This window comes from Triturus cristatus, chromosome 5_2 (assembly GCF_964204655.1).
Source record: "Triturus cristatus chromosome 5_2, aTriCri1.1, whole genome shotgun sequence".
NCBI classification, from domain to species: Eukaryota; Metazoa; Chordata; class Amphibia; order Caudata; family Salamandridae; genus Triturus; species Triturus cristatus.
Window position 1 is genome coordinate 115,535,517 of NC_140588.1, and position 6,738 is coordinate 115,542,254.

Here is a 6,738-nt window from a genome sequence, read left to right on the forward strand (position 1 = left end):
TTGAAGGGTGTGAAAAAGTTGCACTGATGCTGTACTTGATATTTGGATGGAAATTGAATGTTCCTGTAATTTTGCTCTTTCTGGGGTGAATTTGCTGTTCTGCATACTGCTGTTGTAATATTTTGTACTCCTTGTTGCAATTTTGTTTCAATAAAAATACAAACAAATTAAAAAAATGTGGAAAAATCACAAAAACAATGGTTCCAGAAAATCAAACAATGGTCCTTTTCAGAACCGCCTTTCATGGTTAAAATAAAAATAAGCGGTATTATTGGATGAGTGGTGCATGGTTGATTTAATGAATGCATGAAGGGGTATGGATGATTGAATGAGTGGATAGGTGTTGCATGGATGATTGAACGAGTGCAGGAATGATGTATGGATTATTGAATGAGTGCATGAGTGATACATGCAAGGTTAAATGAGTGCATGAGGGATGTATGGGTGATTGAATGGGTGTATAAGTGATGAATAGAGGATTGAATGAGCAAATAAGTGATACTTGGGTGATTGAATGAGTGCATGACTGGTGTATAAATGATTGAATGGGTGGTGCATGGATGATTAAATAAGTGCAAAAGTGGGACATGGATGATTGAATGAGTACATGAGTGAGACATGGAGGATTAAATGAGTACATGAGTGATGCATGGGTGATTGAATTAGTGCATGAATGGTGCATGGGTGATCAAATGAGTGACTGAATGGTGTATGGGTGATTTAATGAATGCATGAGTGGTCAATGGATCACTGAATGAGTGCATGACAGGTGCATGAGTGATTGAATGAGTGCATGATTGCTGCATGTATGATTGAATGAGTGCAAGAGTGGTACATGGATGTTGCTATGAGTGCATGAATGGTGCATAGATGTTAGAATGAGTGAATGAGTGGTACATGGATGATTCAATGGGGCATGAGTAGAGCATGGGTAACTGAATAGGTGTATCCGTGGTGCATGGGTGTAAGAATGAGTGCATGAGTGGTGCATGTATGATCGATTGAGTGAATGAGTGGTACATGGTTTATTGAATGAGTACATGAGTGCTGTATGGATTATTGAATGGGTGCATGAGTGGTGCTTGGATGATTAAATGAGTACATGAGTGGTGCATGGATGATTGAGTGAGTGCCTGGGTGGAATTTATGTATTTAAAAAGTTTTATTTAGCGCGAACAAGATCCCGAGGGATAGCAGAGCACTTTACAATATGATGGGAGAAAGGACATGAATGCAATATCCACATCAAGATCGGGTACATAGGTGATTGCATGAGTGCATGAGCAAAGTATAGCTGATTGAATGAGTAAATGAGTGGCACATGGGTGACTAAATTAGTGCATGAGTGGTGCATGGTTGATAGAGTGAGTGCATAACTGGTGCATAAATGACTGAATGGGTGCACAAGTGGGACATGGCGATTGAATGAATGCATGAGTGGGAAATGGATGATTGAATGAGAGCATGTGATGCATGGGTGATTGAATGAATGCATAAGTAGTATATGGGTGATTGAATGAATGTATGAGTGATCAATGGATTATTGAATGAATGCATGAGAGATACACAGCTGATTGAATGAGTGCATGATTGCTGCCTAGATGATTGAATGAGTGCATCTGTGGTGCATGGATGTTAAACTGAGTGCATGAGTGGTTCATATATGTTAAAATGAGTACACACGTGTACATGGATGATTGAATGAGTGCATGAGTGGTGCATAGATGACTAAATAAGAAAATGAGCATGCATGGATGATTGAATGAGTGCATGAGTGCATGAGTGGTGAATGCATTATTGAATGAGTGCATGAGTGGTAAATGGATGACTGAATGAGTATATGAGTTCTGTATGGAATATTGAGTGGTGCTTTGATGATGGATTGAGTACATGAGTGGTGCATGGATGATTGAATGAGTGCATGAGTGATGCATGGAGGATTAAATGAGTACATGAGTGATGCATGGGTGATTGAATTAGTGCATGAATGGTGCATGGGTGATCAAATGAGTGACTGAATGGTGTATAGGTGATTTAATGAATGCATGAGTGGTCAATGGATCACTGAATGAGTGCATGACAGGTGCATGAGTGATTGAATGAGTGCATGATTGCTGCATGTATGATTGAATGAGTGCAAGAGTGGTACATGGATGTTGCTATGAGTGCATGAATGGTGCATAGATGTTAGAATGAGTGAATGAGTGGTACATGGATGATTCAATGGGGCATGAGTAGAGCATGGGTAACTGAATAGGTGTATCCGTGGTGCATGGGTGTAAGAATGAGTGCATGAGTGGTGCATGTATGATCGATTGAGTGAATGAGTGGTACATGGTTTATTGAATGAGTACATGAGTGCTGTATGGATTATTGAATGGGTGCATGAGTGGTGCTTGGATGATTAAATGAGTACATGAGTGGTGCATGGATGATTGAGTGAGTGCCTGGGTGGAATTTATGTATTTAAAAAGTTTTATTTAGCGCGAACAAGATCCCGAAGGATAGCAGAGCACTTTACAATATGATGGGAGAAAGGACATGAATGCAATATCCACATCAAGATCGGGTACATAGGTGATTGCATGAGTGCATGAGCAAAGTATAGCTGATTGAATGAGTAAATGAGTGGCACATGGGTGACTAAATTAGTGCATGAGTGGTGCATGGTTGATAGAGTGAATGCATAACTGGTGCATAAATGACTGAATGGGTGCACAAGTGGGACATGGCGATTGAATGAATGCATGAGTGGGAAATTGATGATTGAATGAGAGCATGTGATGCATGGGTGATTGAATGAATGCATAAGTAGTATATGGGTGATTGAATGAATGTATGAGTGATCAATGGATTATTGAATGAATGCATGAGAGATACACAGCTGATTGAATGAGTGCATGATTGCTGCCTAGATGATTGAATGAGTGCATCAGTGGTGCATGGATGTTAAACTGAGTGCATGAGTGGTTCATATATGTTAAAATGAGTACACACGTGTACATGGATGATTGAATGAGTGCATGAGTGGTGCATAGATGACTAAATAAGAAAATGAGCATGCATGGATGATTGAATGAGTGCATGAGTGGTGAATGCATTATTGAATGAGTGCATGAGTGGTAAATGGATGACTGAATGAGTATATGAGTTCTGTATGGAATATTGAGTGGTGCTTTGATGATGGATTGAATACATGAGTGGTACATGGATGATTGAATGAGTGCATGAGTGATGCATAAATGATTGAATGAGTGCACGAGTAGGACATGGATGATTGAATGAGTGCTTAAGTGGGACATGGATCTTTGAATCAGTGCATGAGTGGTATATGGGAGAGTGAATGAGTTCATAATTGGTTCATGGGTGAATGGATGAGTGCATGAGTGGTGTATGGGTGATTTAATTAATGCATGAGTGATCAATGGATCATTGAATGAGTGCATGAGAGGTACATGGGTAATTGAATGAGTACACGATTGCTGCATGTATGATTGAATGAGTGCATGAGTGGCACATTGATATTAAAATGAGTGCATTAATGGTGCACATATGTTAGAAGGAGTACATGAGTGGTGCATGGATGATTGAATGGGTACATGAGTGGTGCATGAATGATTGAATACATACATGAGAGGGCATGGGTGATTAAATGTGCACATGAATGATGAATGGATTATTGAATGTGTGCATGAGTGGCACATAGATGATAGAATGAGTGTATGAGTACTACGTGGATAATTAAATGAGTGCATCAGTGGTACAGGATGTAAGAATGAGTGCTTGAGTGGTACATGGATGATTGAATTAGTACATTAGTATTGTATGGATTCTTGAATGAGCGCATGAGTGGTGCACAGATGATTGAATGAGTACATGAGTGGTGTATGGATGATTGAATGAGAACATGAGTGGGACATGTATGATTGACTGAGTGCATGAGTGGAGTGTGGATGATTGAATGAGTACATGAGTAGTGCATGGATGATTGAATGAGTGCATGACCGGTGCATGAATGATAGAATGAGTGCATGAGTGGTACATAGATGATTGAATGACTGCATGAGTAGTATATAGGTAATTGAATAAGTGCATAATTTATTTATGGGTGACTGAATGATGGTATATCTTTCCCTCCATCTCTGGGCCAATGCTTCTATGATATAATGTGTAGGTAACTGATTGGATGTGTTAGTACCTGCATAAATAAGTACCTGAATAATTCAGTATGTTGTTGCGTGAGTAATGTGCTGTATTGCACTGAAACTTTCCATTAGGAAATTGAGAAAAAAACGAATGGGCATTTATGGTAAGTACACTTTATGTTTGAAATACTCTCCTTGGATATCAGTAAGCTATGTCTGTGTGGTAGAAGAACCTTTTTGAGACATCTGAGAATGTTCAACTGCAGCCACTTTTTAAAAAAATATTAAAATATGTTAGCATTTAATCTTCAAAATGACCCAAGTATAACAATACACATTATTCATATTGTTAGACTATATCACAATATGGACAAATACCATTTTCCTATTTTTTTGTCCTCAGCTTTCATATTTCTTCACGGTAACTAATGTTTTGTATGAAGCATCATCCTCGAACAGCGGGGAAAAACAATCAATGGTTGGTAAAAAGAAAAACAAAGCTGCACCGTAGATCACTACAAATAGGGGGCACTATGCATTTCCCACACTACAGGTCATTGAGTAGTGCCTTTTTCTACAGTTACTACAGCAATCTGTATGTTAAAAATGTTTTTTATATTATTATTATATTTGGTATAATATCAGAAATAAATGTAAAGTAGTCTTCAATTTTGGAGACCCTTTTAAAAACATCACCCCAGGTAGGCCAAATGATGTATAAAGTCGTGATGATCCATGTAAACAAAATCCCATACAGTACTTTTTTCTCAGAAATAGGATGTAGAAGTTTAGTTGGGAAACAAAACTAGACCATTTTTTACTGTTAAAGGCAATGTTTGTTTTCATCTTAAGGCTGCAGTAATTGGAGTATGTTCATGCACCTTCAGCCTTTTACAAGAGCGCTGTATTTAGTTGATACGTTAACTCCTTTCTACAATATATAAGGAATTGTGGTTCTCGAAAATGTTTTTGAAAATATTACCCTCAGTAGGATGAATAATCCCACACAGTAGTATCTAGAAGTTGTTGTTGGAAAAAAAAAGGGGTAATTTTTTAGTTTTCTGAAAACTGCTTTTGTTCCAACTTACGACTGCTGTATTTGGAGTATATCCATTCAGTTTTTAACTGTATTTAGAGAATGTAGTGTTTATATGTTATACAAACTCCTTTGTTGAAGGTAAAAGGAATCTTGCATTTGGAACAACTTTTTGAAGGCATTACCCCTATACGCTGAATAATGTCTAATAAACAGCTAAACCACATAATAAAAAACACTGGTTACCACTTTTATACTTAGAAATTGTGCTCAGAACTTTTGTTAAAGAAAGAGGAGATATGAGTTTGGTTATCTCCTTGGTAGTCTCGATTGGAGTTTAGATATCCTTGTATTCTTTCCATCCAGATTGGGATCTAAATAGACAGTGTAGCCTCTGGAGCTTGTATTGACTCCTTCTTAAAAGATGATAGTCAAAGGAGTAAAAGTCCTTCCTGAAATAGATATTTGTCCAGATACAAAATGTATAATTTCAGTTGCCAATTTTGAACCATCTGCTCTGCATCATTGTAGCATTACTTTAAGGTATTTTCCACTTGGCTCTAAAAACAACGTAGGCATGACATCTGATCTGCAGTTTGGGCAGATCACATTTTAGTTGGCCTTTTTTAGCAGTTTATCAAAGGTCACAGATTTAGAATCTGGTAATGTCAAGTAGAGGAATCGTTCAGAATTAATTACAGTGCTGGAAGTGAACTCACAATCTTCGCACTCTTGGTTCCATTTTTAACATGATCCACATAATTCATTAATATTAACTTCTTATTGCTCTAACTTTCCTAGCATTACAGGGTACTGGCCTAACTGAGGAGCATATAGACCTCTTACCCAATTATATTTCCTTACACAGCTTGCATCATCACTAACCGTCTCCTCATCAAAGTCAATCAGAAACAAATCGGACAATGTTCTTATTTGCGACAATGCTACATATGACATTCCTTCTTTGAATATTGTAGCTCCAATATTGACAAAAACTGCATCTATACTTAAACCTTGAGATTTATGGATGGTTACAGCACACGCTAGAGACAGTGGGAAATGCTTTTGCTGGACATATACATCTTTCAGTAGCAAAAAATGTACAACGTAACGACCAATCAGCTTGACACCATCAACCTCATCAAATTTTATGACCATTTATTGCACCTCATCTCTGTTAGGGTATTTAATGACATTTATAACTTTACCCATTGCACCATTTACTAACCCTTCTTCAACATGTAAATTCCAACACAAAATTATACAACAGTTTTTGCTGAAAATAACTGCTTCTTTAACCCTTCAGTTTTTGATACAGACTTCTCCAAATAATCCAATGCTGCTTGCATTATGTATGTGAGTAGTATTGTTGTCACTCGCTGATGTTCCATTTTATCATTAGCTGTAATTTCCAAAATATCTTCTTTCTCCAGTTGTAATATTTCTTCATTGAATTTAGAACACTCTTGAAGGGCTGACATTAAACACACCATAGACTAGTCTTATTAATGGAATTATACATTTGTTCTGCTGCTGTTATATTAGATGGAAATATTT